The sequence below is a fragment of the Eumetopias jubatus genome, unplaced genomic scaffold (genome assembly GCF_037043125.1).
Source record: "Eumetopias jubatus isolate StellerSeaLion01/CBP00866 unplaced genomic scaffold, mEumJub1_p1.0 scaffold_13, whole genome shotgun sequence".
Taxonomy (NCBI): Eukaryota; Metazoa; Chordata; class Mammalia; order Carnivora; family Otariidae; genus Eumetopias; species Eumetopias jubatus.
The window spans coordinates 50233904-50248380 of NW_028274819.1; the positions used below are offsets into that span (position 1 = coordinate 50233904).

Consider the following 14477-nt stretch of genomic DNA (forward strand, 5'->3'; position numbering starts at 1 on the left):
AACTGGAAGTTGGTTAAGAAAGCCTCAAATGTACCATAAAATACAGTTTGTTGGTATGTAATATTTAGGAGTAACATATGGTGAAAACATGGATGACTTCATGATAATACAGAATATAAGAATTTTATCATCACAAGGGTGGGGGGATGGGTTAGCCTGGTGATGGGTATTGAGGAGGGCACATTCTGCATGGAGCACTGGGTGTTATGAGCAAACAATGAATCATGGAACACTACACCAAAACAAATTATGTAATATATGGTGATTAACATAACAATAAAAATATAAAAAAAAAGAATTTTACCATCACAGCACAATAACAGCATGATAGCCGACCAATTTATCTTTATCTTCCAAAGCAGAGGACCCAGAAATAATGTCTAAGGTTGATAAAACAGGAAATGGAAATTTAAATATTTTTTAGAGTTTAACATGTAACAATAAAAGGATCCAAAACATAATAATAAATAAAAATTGGGAATGGGAAAATTCTTCACCCTGTTTACACACAAAGTTTACACAAAAAGCACAAGTATATTATTTACATTGTGAAGGAAATTGCCAGAAACCTAAAACTTGTAGAGCCAATGAAAATGGTCGCCTCTGAGAGTGGACCCACGAGTAAGAAATAAAGCTTTTCTCTTTTTTCAGTACTGTATGATTTCTTGAAACATTTTCAAATATATATATATTACTTAGATAATTATAATTAAAAACTGCAAATAAAATGTGGACAATGTAGTACAAATAAAAATGTAGTACAAATAAATGTAGTACAAATAAAAAACACATGATTTAAATTAGGAAGCTGAAACATTCCCAATTCTGGTCAAAGAGGATCATTAAGAACCCAGAAGGGGCTCTGTCTCAACTGAAACAGATGCCAAAAGACACACAGAAACACCTGGGAAGATTTCTGCTCTCCGAAACTTCCCACGGAGCTGCCTCCAGGTAACCCTGGGGTGGGGGACCCGGATGGAGTCCCTGGGCCAGCGCCTGTGCACAGTGCCCTGGGAGGTGCGCGCTGGAGGAGCTGGAGGAGCAGTAATTAGGCACCGCCTGTCATCACGCACGTGAAGCCCAGAGTTCACGTCTTCACCTGGCTGCCTCTGGGAACTCACACCTCGATACATACCCGGCCAAAGGGTATTTTATAGAAGCCCTCGGTCGTGGTTCCACTTTTTGCCCTGAACCAGAACCACGGAATCAGCTGCGCACCCACAAAGAGAGCATCTATGAACATGGATTTGGCTTGAAGAGAAAACTAGAAAGATCGTGTCGATACTATAAAATGGGTTCAGGGTCTCCCTCCAGCCAAAAGATTATTGGGTTTCATTTTATGTTTTTTTATATCATAAAATTTTTTTCATTTTATAAATGTAAAATTTTATTCCAGCATTAGGAGAGAAGCTTCCTTACCCCAATTAAGAATCGGAGGGGGGTGCCCTAAGAATTTTAACTTGAAGTATTTGGGAGCCTGTAGAAGATTTCTTATGACTGAAATAGCAGCCAAGTTGCTGGATTATATAGTCAATATCCACAGCAGGAAAGAACAATTAGCAACTTAAAGCAATTTTGCATTTACATTTGCTAGGTGAAAGTCTGTTTAAGTAGGTCCCAGTGCCATGATTACAAGGGTCAGTACAGAAAATATTGATAGAGCTTAGGTCCCTACAGTGGGAAATTCAAACGCACTTCAGGAAATGCTCTCGGGGAGGATGAAATTACTCAACAATGTGCTTGTAAGCATAACAGTGAGAAAACAGGAAGAAAGGATATGGTTGTGCACCGGAGGCATATTACTTACTCCCTGACTACCCAAAAATTCTATCAAAGAAAACAGCACTGCACAGCACTGTCAGTTTTAATAAGAATTTAGGTAAAAGTGCAGCTCAAATCCTAATTATCTTTGGATATTGAGGCAGATAGTCTCAAACTTCCAGCTCCAAAAACTTACAAGTTGCAAACAAATTCTAGATCCGGCTTTGGGCAAATGACTCCAAAAATCTACTCTTAACACCCACAGTCAGGCTGCCCATTAGATTTTAATAACGAACGGACTGCCCGCTTACAGAACAGGTGTAGAAGCAAATGGAAAAGAAAGAAATAATAATATCATGACATACTTGTATTCAGAAGGTCTTCCTGACTGGAGAGTGTCAAAATATCCAAAACAGTTTTACTGGAATGAGTAGGATGCAACACAAGAGAGGAACCCTTACGTGTCAGAATATCCACGAAGCTGGCAAAGAACGTGAGTCATCGATAGTTTCCCAGACACGACAGGGGAAACCTGTTCTATTGGATCTGAACTCATCTGTTTAGGAACTCCTCTTCACTCTGATGCCCAGGGGCGGGACACACTTGTCAGGCATGTTATTGCTATGCTCTGGCTTAGAAGAGCTGCATTTTATGCAAATATGAAAAAGTACCTGACTATCTTATTTGTACTCCTGCGTAAAAGCAGGAACATAACCAAGTAACCAATCTGCAGGGTCAGAAAATTTGCCCCTGTTCAGCAGTAGGCTAGAGCCAGCTCAAAGAGCTCTTAAGGGCCAATTGTTAAATTTTCAGGGATTTTTGAGAGCTGGTTATTACACGCGGCCATTATTTTAAAATTAAGTGACATAAACTTACAACTGTATAAATTATATTGAAAACAAAAGTAATAAATATTCAGAAGTTGTCATCTCCTACTCGTTTTACTCCATTTACTATTATCTGTGTTCCCAAGATTATTTAAATATACTTCATCTGTATGGTGGAAATACTATATAATGATGTGCTACTGCTCATACCTTCCCAACTCCGAGTTCAGTGATGTCATGCTGGTAGGTTGAGATGGGCCATGGTAGAAGCATTTACGCCATGGAGATTTCAAACACGACAAATCAGTGCTTGATTTATTATTTTGTTGATGGACTAGTCTTAAGAAAGTGACGGAGAAAATGTCAATAATAAAGATTAAAAGTGTGTCATGTCTATAGCCATTATGTTGTGAACAGCACATCAGATTAAAGATACATTCTTCCAGTATTCAACCTATTACCTGATTCAACAAAGAGGCTGCTCCTGTTATTGAAGAATGAGTGATGTTAGGACATTTGTCACTAACTGTTGTTCACTTTCATCTTACTCGCTAACATAAATGAAACTATCGACCACCAATGCATGTTGGACCCACACTTATTTGTCAATTGCAATCAAAGGTTGCTATGGATACAGATGTTTGACAAAAATCATGGAAAGCATTCTGGAAGGGTCAACTGTAATGTAATCAATAAAGTATAATGTGTATTATGAACTGTGTGCTGCACATCCTTTATATCAGTAAAATTTATAATAAACGTATGTGTGTATTCTTATGCACATATTTTTAAATCTGTGCGTTAATGGTTGTTACACACAGAGCAGCACCCCAATTCAGGCATCATGGAGACTGACTTTCTTAAGGAATTGTACAGAGCTAAATTTCTTTTTTTTTATTTTATTTTTTTTAAAGATTTTATTTATTTATTTGAGAGAAAGAATGAGAGAGAGAGAGAGAGCATGAGAGGGGGTTGGGTCAGAGGGAGAAGCAGACGCCCCGCCGAGCAGGGAGCCCAATGCGGGACTCGATCCCGGGACTCCAGGATCATGACCTGAGCCGAAGGCAGTCGCTTAACCAACTGAGCCACCCAGGCACCCCAGAGCTAAATTTCTTCAAGTATGCCCTCAGTGCTCTTCACATAAGGTCTTTACCTGATACAGAATTCTTATTTTAGTGCTCAAAAGATTTGCCTCACCAGCCCTATTTTTGCAGCACAAATGGGCTATCACCAGATGGCAACAGAGTTGGGTCTGACCCTGGGCAATTAGATATAGAGGAAGATTGGAAATTTCTGGGTCATAACCATATACAAAAAAGGAATCTGCTTAAAAAACTAAAAAAATGCCTATACTTCTCTAACTGGGTAACTTTCTTGACAGAAAGCTTATCTTTAAAGCAATAGTTCTGAAATGAGCTTAACTTTAAAGCAACAGTTCTGAAATTTATGTGCGCTTGGTAATTGCCTGGGAAGCTTGTTAAAAGTAGAGATTCCTGGGCTGCGCCTCCAGAGGTCCTGATTATGGGCGAGGCCCAGGAATCTGCATTTAAATGAGCATCCCCAAGTATCTCTGGAGGCAGGTGGCTCCCGGCTCCCTGTTTGAGAAATGCAGTGTTAGGGGGCACTCTGAACACAGTGGCTTACCGAAGCTCCCCACTCTTTCTCAAGCAGACTCTACCTGGCTCCATCATGCTGGCCCCAAGAGGCAGTACTGTCCTGCCTCTCTTGCTTTTCTCCTCAGCTGGCAGGAGCCTCACCTTGCATACCCTTTCCCCAACTCCATTTCTTTGTTCCAAAAAGAACAAAAGAACTTGTGTTGGGTATCATGAGCAGCCTCAGGAAAAATCTTGCTGAAGTCAAGGGTGATTCTATCAAGAAAGGATGCACGGGAAGATTACTATGACTTGGTTTTAATAAGCCAATTCTGGGGCACCTTTTCTTTCCTAGGTGCTCACAAACCATCTGCTACATTGGCTTAGGACTCTGCCAGAGACGGACACCATGCTCACAAGCCTTCAATTTCTAGATTCCACATATCCTCCACTGTGAGGCCTGGGCCATCTGCCCGGCTCTCTCTGCTGGTATGGTTTCTGCTTCCATTGGATGTCTCCCTCTCCCCAGGCAGGGAGATGTCTTCCTTCTTGGTTTGATCATAAATTAAAATAATACACTTCAGATTATTCCTTGGATGTTTCCAAAATACCGATTCATTCTTGCCACCAGCATTCCTGGAAACATCTTTGTGGCATATGCCTCCTTAAAATTCCTGGATTATATTTGCCCGGCCCCTTCCTTTGGGTGCCATCGTCCTTTAAATTTGTGCTCACTGGCCCTAGTTTCTAAGATGGTGGCATCTTCCCCTTCTCTTCCACTTTTAAAAGTTGTAATGTGAGAATCTAGAAGATCCTCTATGTTTTTCATTCCTCTTAAGCTACTTGGAATCTGACTACATGAAATCATACCTAGTTCTGTTCACTTAAAATTTGTTCTAAGTTATAGGACACAAGTTCGGCTACATTCAGCCAAATCAAGCCAAATACAGTATCAAGAGAAATCTGATCCAGAACCACCCTCTATAAACCAGATACCAGTGTTGTTGTGCTGGTGCAGTGGGAGTGACCGGCAGCCAGCTTCCCTTTCACCCGTAGGTCCAAGTGTAGCCAAGATAATGTTGCAGAATCTCAGGGCTCACTAAAAGAGAGTTTCAAAACCACCCTGCAGATTTAAGCACTTACCTCAATTTAGGACTGACTTTCCTTTGCCATTTAAGTCATGTGCAGTTTTCATAGCTTTGAACGACTTAACAGTATCATTGGCACAGTGCCTTTCTTGGTGAATCTCTACATGCCACCGAGACAGAACTGTTCAACTCAAAAAAATCTGGGCATGAATTCCAACAAGTTGATGATAAAATTCTGCAATAGAAACATTTATTTTCACATTGAAAACTCCAATCCAGTATGTACTCTGGGGGAAGGAATAGTAACTTTCAGCTAAGCATACTCTAAATCCTTAAAAAAATTGTCCACTAAGCCATAATGTCCACGTGGCTGACACAATATATGTTATAATAACACAATTACTTCACCACTGCAAAAAAAAAAGTCCTTTTATTCTTGTTTCAGAAAACCCTTCAGATTCACACAACACAGAAACCAATGGACGTAATCTTCCAGTGGCCCTTTTTTCTTTTTGGTTGTTGTTGACTTGGAGTATTAACGGGACAACAGGGAAGGTAAGATACGGCATCTTCTGACAAGTGTAAGGAGGATGGTCTATAGCACAAAGCACACAAGGAACGCCCACCCTGCAGATTTCACTAATATCATTCAGGTTTTGAAAATACAATTCTGTGTCCTAACTTGATGACAATGACAGGACTTCAGCCAGAAAACACCCATCTTGACAGGTTATTCATTCTTTCTTTCATCTATTCAAGGATTCATCAAGTACTTATTATGCTTCAGCCACTGGATTAGACGAGGGGAATAGAAAGATGAGTAACACACAGTCCTTTCCATCAGAGCGTTCTCAATCAAATGAAAGAGGCAGATACATGGACAGATAACGTTAAGCATAGGTACAGTGATAGGGAGAAGAGCACGGAGAATGCACATGAAAGAGACCCAACGCTGAGTGCTAACAGAAGCATACGAAAGACTCCACTAGAAGGAGGGGGCAGGAGGGCAGGGAGGGTCATTCCAGGCTAAGAGGGCAGTTGAAGTAAGGGGGCAGAAAACTGCATGGCACACTCAACTGTTCCTGTAGAGCAAGGTACGGCACATTGGGTGGGTGGAGGAGTCTCTCATATGTCCTGCTAAGGAGCTTGGATTTGATCCTACGGCTGATTGGAACCAATGAAGAGTTTTTCAAAGGAAAGCAGCAGGGTCACGTCTACTTTTCAGAAAGAGCACTCTGGCTTCGGTGGAGGTTCAATTTGGGTGGTTAACAACAGAGGCAGGAAGTCCATTAGGCGCTCCAGTAACGCAAGAGGGCGGTCTGAGGTCTAAAACAAAGTGGTAGTCAGAGAAAGGGAGTTGGAGGACAGATTTGAGAAACTAGCTGGAATTGGTGACTGTGGATAAAGGAAGGCAGGGACATCCAGGTTTCTGATTGAGGAGGGGTGGGTGTGGTGTCACCCATCAAGATAAAAAAAATACGGAAATCAGTCTGGGAGCGGGGGTGGGGGGAGGGATTATTTATTCATTCACTCAGTATGTGGGTACCTACTATGTTCCAGAAATTGGTCCAGGTCCTACAAATATAATAGTGAACTAGATAGATAAAGAGAGAGCTTACATTCTAATAGGGGGAGGCCAAAACTAAACAAGTAAAAGTAATTCTATCGTATCAATTCAGATATATGTGCTCTGAAGGGAAAAAAAAAAAAAAAGTCCGGGAAAAAATAGGTAGATATGGGGCCTTTCTGAGAAGATGTTCACTGAGCAGAGAGATTCAATGAAGAGAGTAGTAAGCCCCAAGGGACCAGTGGGAAGCATATTCCAGGCAGAAGAGCATCAGTGTAAAGGCCAAAATGATGACTCCAGTTTTGGACATGTTCAATTTGAGGTGACTTTCATCTATCCAGATGGAGACATCCAAGGTGGTAAAATATACAGGGATGACGCCAGCAGAGTCTGTGCTAGAAGTGGATTTGGAACTATCAGCATATTAGAGAGCCTGCTGAATCTTGAGAGTGGAGGGGATGACTTGGGAAAAATGCAGAAAGTGAGAAAAGCAGTGGCCAAGCTAGGTAATTAAGAAACATGAATAGTTAAAGGGCAAATAGAAGAAAAAAAAATCATGGAGGTGGAAGAGAAGAATGGGTTCAGTGTTGCAAAATGCAAGAAAGGAGGAAGCAGTGAACACCATGTCCAAAGGAGCAGCATTCCAATAACTGCAGTGTGGCCGCTGGGATTAGCAATTAGCAGGTCCTTGATGACTATAGTGAGAGCAGCCTCAGAGAAGCGCGGCAGGGTGGGGGGGCAGTGTGGAAACTGCATGACAGGGGTTTGAAGAAAACCCAGCAAGAATAAGGCATCTTATGAGAGTGTGGCTGTGAAGAGAGAGACATCATATGGAGAGGGGACAGGCAGCAGAGAGAATATCTACTCTGGGAGGGTCCAGAATCTGTCAAGTCTGGAGAAATCATCTGGGCAGTGCCAGCAGGCCAGGGGTATGCCCTAGGCTGGAGTGGAGGCCATGCATGCTTTGCCAACTGGCTTTGTGCAGCCCTGCCTCCCAATAACTCATTCCAGCTCATGCCCTGGACTTCACAGGGCCAGGACAGAGCTGTTAGCTCACCTAGCTTTCCTCACTCCAGTGGACTGCAAGAACCCTTAGGAAGTCCTCCCAAATCTGTATGAGGCATTGGGTGTAATGCGAGACACTATAAGCAAAACATAACAAATGATGTTTGTCAGTGGGGGGGGGGGCTGGCCCTGAGGAAGGGACTGGGAAGCCTGGGTTTCCTAAGAAGGTGGCCTTATGTGTGGTGCTGCCTCCTGTAAGAGAAAACTCCTCATTCTTGCATTTATACCATCAGGCATCAGCCCCAGAGTCCAAGATCGGGTCCAGTTCCATGTATCAGGTGGGATGTGGGAGGTGTAGAAGGGAAAACTTGAGTAGTGACGGAAATGAGAACCCACCTATATGGGGGGAAAAAAAACAACCACACAAAGTAACATCATAAAAATACGAACTTACAGAGGTATGACCAAAGATTATACAATCAGGACTGGTGTAGATTACAGAAACATGCATGTGGTCAACAAATTCTGAGATATCAGAAGCAAAAGAGAAGCACTAGAAAGCAAAGGAGAAGGCAGGCTCTGACTAATCAAAGGCAGCTCTACACAGCTCAGCAGGAAATAAACTTCCCATAGGACTTCATCTCAAAGGACACAGAAGTGAGAAATAAAAATAGACTCCCAACATTTTTAGATAAATTTAGCAATCACATAACCACAGTTGTTTCTTAAATGAAATTAGCTGATTTAGAAACACATCTCGGGCGTCTGGGTGGCTCAGTTGGTTAAGCGACTGCCTTCGGCTCAGGTCATGATCCTGGAGTCCCGGGATTGAGTCCCACATCGGGCTCCCTACTCAGCGGGGAGTCTGCTTCTCCCTCTGACCCTCTTCCCTCTCGTGCTCTCTATCTCTCATTCTCTCTCTCTCAAATAAATAAATAAAATCTTTAAAAAAAAAAAAAAAGAAACACATCTCATCTTGGAGGCTGAGTCTAGGCAGGCTAAGACCTTACTTATCCCCCACCCCCCAAACTCTCATTCATACACTTCCCTTGGGGCCGTCCTTGGTCCATGTTTCTGGCCATGGGACTCACTTAGAATGGTACTTCCACTTCTTGGAAACAAGCCAACCTCCAAGTTCCTGTAAGCAATCCCTCTGATACCAGGAGCTGCACACTCTCTATTTTATTCTAATTGCCTTCACTGGAGGTGCATACTGGATTCTCTCTTCCACCACAGCTATGTTCTCACACTTTGATCCTGCTTGGATACATATAATAGAGCCATCATTACCCAGCTATGCATACCAAAATATAAAGACAGACAGAAGGACCACAATCATGCAAAAAGACACAAGAAAACTGTTGGCAATAACAAAAGTGATCACTACCATAATTTCAAAATAAGATTTGAAATCGCTTTTTCATTTCAGACTCATCATACCACAAACACATATTTCTAAAATTCAACTCAGTCTCTCTCATTCCCTCAACCAGCCCCTTCTTGTGCATTCTGTATGACCTAGCTGCCTAATTCAGAAACCTCAGACTTCCTTTACACCTACCTCCCACTGTACTCCATGCCCTATGGATTCTCTGGTAAGACAGATCACCATTACTACTAGGATAAAATCCCAATTTTTAACATGGCCCACAAGACCCTTACTTACGTTTCTGACTTTATCTCTCGTCACATAAACATCCCCCACTCTAGCTCCCAAATTCAACTCTGCCAACCTTAAACTCACTCAGGCTCCCTAAGGTCACTCCCTCCTTCAAGTATTCAAGCCTTTGCACATGTTGTTTTCTTTCCTAGAAACTCTTGGTCTGAATGCTTTTGCTTGGCCTCACACGTCCATAACACGTCAGAGCTTATTTACTTCTTTTCTGGAGATGCTGTTTTTGACACCACTCCTGGCAAGTTTGAGATAGGTGCTCCTTGTATGTGCTTCCATAATACACTGCACTTTCCCTTATTGCACTACGCTGTAATTGCCTGTTTACTTGTCTATATCCTCCACTAGAAGGTCATCTCCTTGAGGCCAAGGACGATGCCTTTCTCAAGCACAATAACTCCAGCACCAAGGACAGCATCCAGCACACTGTAGTTTCACATAGGGTGAATGATTAGCCAGACTACATTACATCCTCATTTATGAAAAGCAGCAGAAAAGAGCCAAAAACAAGTTTGGAGGATAAAATGAAGCAAGGGGGAATAAGATGAAGAAAAAGGAGAGAAAACATTCATGGATAGGGCACCAGAAGATGAGTGGAAAACAAAAAGAGAGACTAATGGAACAAGTAAGAGAAGGCAAAAATAAAGGATGGTGTCAAAGTCACTTGTGCAGATTTTCATGAAGCTCAGACAAGTCTTTCCCGAGGGGAGTAATAAGGGAACTAACACTGATTGAGCTCTGAATGCCAGGTCCTGTCCAAATCCATGATCTCATTTATATCTTACAGTTCCCCTATCAACATTACTATCTTCCTTTTGCAGATAAGAAAACTGATACACCAAGAATTTAGGTAACTATCCTCAAGTTACACAAATATAAAGTAGGGAAGCAGTCTTTGAACACACTTTACATGCACTGCCCAGGAAGTATTTAACTGTAGAACAAAGGCAGATTCGATGGTAAAAAAAAAAAAAAAAAAAAAAATTCCGAGCAGAAAATCTTATAAATGAAACCGTGATTTACCTTGTGATAGCTCAGCTCCCACTTTTCTTCCTTCCTTTCTTATAGCTCCTCTGAGAGCAAGCAGACTGGCCTGAAGTCAGCATTTGCCAAAATCTGATATGGAACTGATCTCAGGACCATCCATTCTTCCCCAGTCTCCTCTAGGGAAATGTGTGGTCTGCAGGGACCTAGGTCCCATCTCTACAATGAGGTGGCACTAGGCCCCCCCCCCTTTGCTACAGGCTCCAAATTTGGGCCGGTGGCAGTGCTCCTATCACAACAACCAGTGATCCTGGCCCATGCTACGTGGTCCAGCACTGCGTTTCCGTGTTCTAGCAATACCCCTTAAATGTACACTTCTGGAAATGCGTGGTTTGCAGCAGATATAGGCCTCAGCTAAGGCACCCATCGGGACCAAAGGAAAATGCTTTCTAAATTGACATTAAAAATGAGCTTGGAGCTAAAATATATATTGTATGATTTTATATTGGAAAAAAAAAAACATTCTCGACCTTTTTCCAAACTTCTGTAACAATAAAATAGCTTTGTCATGACAGCATTCACAGATACAAGGGAAAGAAGGCTACTTACTCCTGTAGCTGAACAACAGCTCACACAGTGGCTATTATGCCTCAGGTTCCTTCATTTTAAATCGTCCCTCTCCGGGTAGAAGCAGAATCCTTACAGGCAGAGCCCTTGCAGGCTTCCCTCATCTTCCCCACTCTTTAAATTTACTAGACTTTGCAGATTTTTATCAAATATTCTCCACACCTGATGAGATACACACACACACACACACAGAGATGGGACATACACACATACATACATTTATACACATACATATTTCTTGTGCATCTAAATATCAAAGCCAATACTTTCTCATGGAAGATTTTCACAAGAAATTAATTTTAACTGATTCAATTCATCATCTAACCGTGGTTACCAAGGATACCAAATAGCCAAAATCAGTTGGCTCCAACTTGCTTGTTAATCAGAAGATATTAACACAAAGCTGTGAAGAATTATCGTTGTCTAAGTAATCTGGCCAGAAACAGTCCCCCCTCCCAATGTCCCTCAGTCCTGAACTCAGTTAAAAACATTCCAGTCTATAATAATCATTAAAAACATGCAAGGTTTTTTTCCAGGATTTGAAATTCAGTGATTAGTATTTAGAAAAATGACCGCTAATGGTTTCACTTTAATTCCCTTCCTGATGAAGCACCAAACTGAGAATGGCTACTGATTTGATCTTATCCATCTGAAAGCAGATGATTCTCACCATAGCAGGTAATTGAGCATTCAGGTGACCTAGCTGAATCTGTCCTAAATTAAACAGCCCAGTAATGTATATGTATTAATAGAGGGTAGCATCAAACAGATGAGTCTAGTATGTGCCCTTGAGGGACAGAGGATTAAAATAAAAACACCCCAAACAAAAAAAATATTTCTCCTTGCTAAAAGGTCAACATGGTTTTTTAAAAAAAGTACTCATAAGATTAAGTTTTGTCTAGTCTATAATGTATACCTAAAGAAGAACCAAAAAATTGATACTTTCTCTCCAAAAAGCACAGGCAATCAAGTTTCTTACTAATTAGTAGATCTGTTTACATTTTAAGAATATTAATTACATGTAATTCATTGCAATTATTCTGTCTCATTTTGTAGTTTGTCATTTTGTTTATAATGCCTTTTGCAAAAGGAAACACTGTTGCTATTGTGTTTGTCAAAATCTGTCGAGCTTGTCTTTTATGGTTGTTGGCTTTGGGGTCATGCTAAGGAAGGCTTCACCTACCTAAAATAATGCCCGAAACCAGCAGTTGCCACCCAACACCTATTTTTCCCTTTTCCCAAAAAACAACGAAACTTAAATTGCATTTGGAATTTGGCTCGACACCAAAAGACTACATTTCCCAGCTTTGGTATGGCCATGTGACTAAATTCTGAACAAGAGATGAGCACAAGTGTTGACAGGGACTTCCAAAAAGGTCTCATAAGAAGAGCAGACTTGGGCTGGAGGTGGACTCTTTTGTCTCTCCCAGGAATGTAAATGTGAGTACTGGAATTTCAGCAGCCATCTTAGCCCATGAGGTGACTTTGAGTTAGAAGCTGTGCATGGGGCAAGTGGGTGGTACAATCAGTTAGGTGTCCAATTCTTGATTTAGGCTCAGGTTGTGATCTCAGGGTCATGGGATAAAGCCCCATGACAGGCTCCGTGCTCAGTGGGGAGTCTTCTTGGGATTCTCTCTCTCTCTCCCTCTCCCTCTGCCTCCCCCTCTGCTCATGCTGTCTCTAAAATAAATAAATCTTTTAAAAAAACGAACCTTCTGTATTTAAGCCACTGTTATTAATATTTTCCTGTCACATGTAGAGAATCCTGATTTTAAATTATCTTATAATTTCCTTTAGAATTTTAATGATTTTACTTTTTGTAAAATTTAAAACACATGACACATGTGTGTAATAGAGCAGAAATACAGTGCTTTTCCCAACACCATTTACTGAATAATCCAGTTCCTCCCCCCACTGATTTGAAATGCCATGTTTACCAAATACTATGATGCCATGTTACTCTGTTTCTGTTCTATTAGGTTTGTTTGTTTTTGCATAGTCTTTATTTTCTCTGAGAAGTGGAAGTTGAGAGTAGAGGTAGAGCTTCAGAGGAGGGAGAGAAGGCAAGGAAGAGGGCTGATGACAAGTAAGAACTACCAAGCAGCACTGAGGGCCCAGATGAAATGAGATTCTCCACATTACAGTGTAAGGATTAACAAGGGTAGACTCTGCATCAGAATGGCTGCGTTCAAATCCCAGCTCCATGGCTTACAGGCTGTGTGGAGGCAGATTCTTTGCCTTCATCCTCTGTGAAATGGAGATAGCACTAGAACCTACCTCAAGGTGGCTGTGTTAAAGGAGTTATATAAAAAGCTTAGAATGATATCTGAAATCAGGTTCTATTATGTCTCATTGGTATTATTATTATAAATAGTTGTAATTGTTAACACTGTCACTGTCACCATCATCTTCTTAATATTAAGATGGCAGCTTTTTCGTTTCCTAAGGTACAATCAAGAATAATGTTGAATTTGATCACATGCTTTTTTGGCGTCACCTGACATGATTGTGTTTGTTTGTTTCTCCAAAAACTTATGTATTGTGAATAAGACACCATTTCACACCCACTGGAATGCTATAATAAAAAGATAATGACGAATGTTGCCAAGGATGTGGAGAAATGGGAACCCGCACGTGCTACTGATGCAAATGTAAAATAGTGCGGCCATTTTGGAAAATGGTTTGGCAGTTCCTCAAAATGTTCAACACAGAATTATCAAATGACCCAGCAATTTCACTTCTGGGTATGGACCCAAGAGAAATGAAAACATACCATAGTTATTCATAAAAGCCCCAAACTGTAAACAACCCAAACGCCCAGGAACAGGTGAATAGATAAATAAAATGTGGAATATCCATATAATGAAATATTAATCAGTAATAAAAAAGAAAGAACTAATGACACATTATACAACGTGGCTGGACCTCAAAACCAGCATGCAAAGTGAAAGAATCCAGTCACAAAAGAGATCACCTATTCTTGGATTCCATTTATACGAAATGTCCAGAAAAGGCAAATCTATAGAGACAGAAAGTAAATTAGAGGGCTTCTGGAACCAGGTAACAGTGAATGGACATGAGGGATCTTACTGGGGTAATGAAGATGCTCTAACCTTAGAGTGATGCTTGCACAACTTCATAAATTTACTAAATAATCACCAAATTGTATACTTAAAAGTGGCTGAATTATATACTATGTAAAATGTGCCTCAATAAAGTTATTTCTTTTAATGAGGGAATGGATGGAGAATAATTGAAAAAAAATGGGAGAAGTTTATGTTACTTATTTTGTGTAAACATGATCAAAACTTAAAACAAACAATTATGTATGTATAATATGTATACAACAAAACC

The 14477-nt window shown here is 40.9% G+C and overlaps 1 protein-coding gene across 1 annotated transcript in view; it reads right to left on the reverse strand.

The window, feature by feature from the left end:
* The window catches only part of SYT9 (synaptotagmin 9), a 184314-nt gene that overhangs the window by 136633 nt on the left and 33204 nt on the right, over positions 1-14477 (reverse strand). The window lies entirely within an intron of this gene.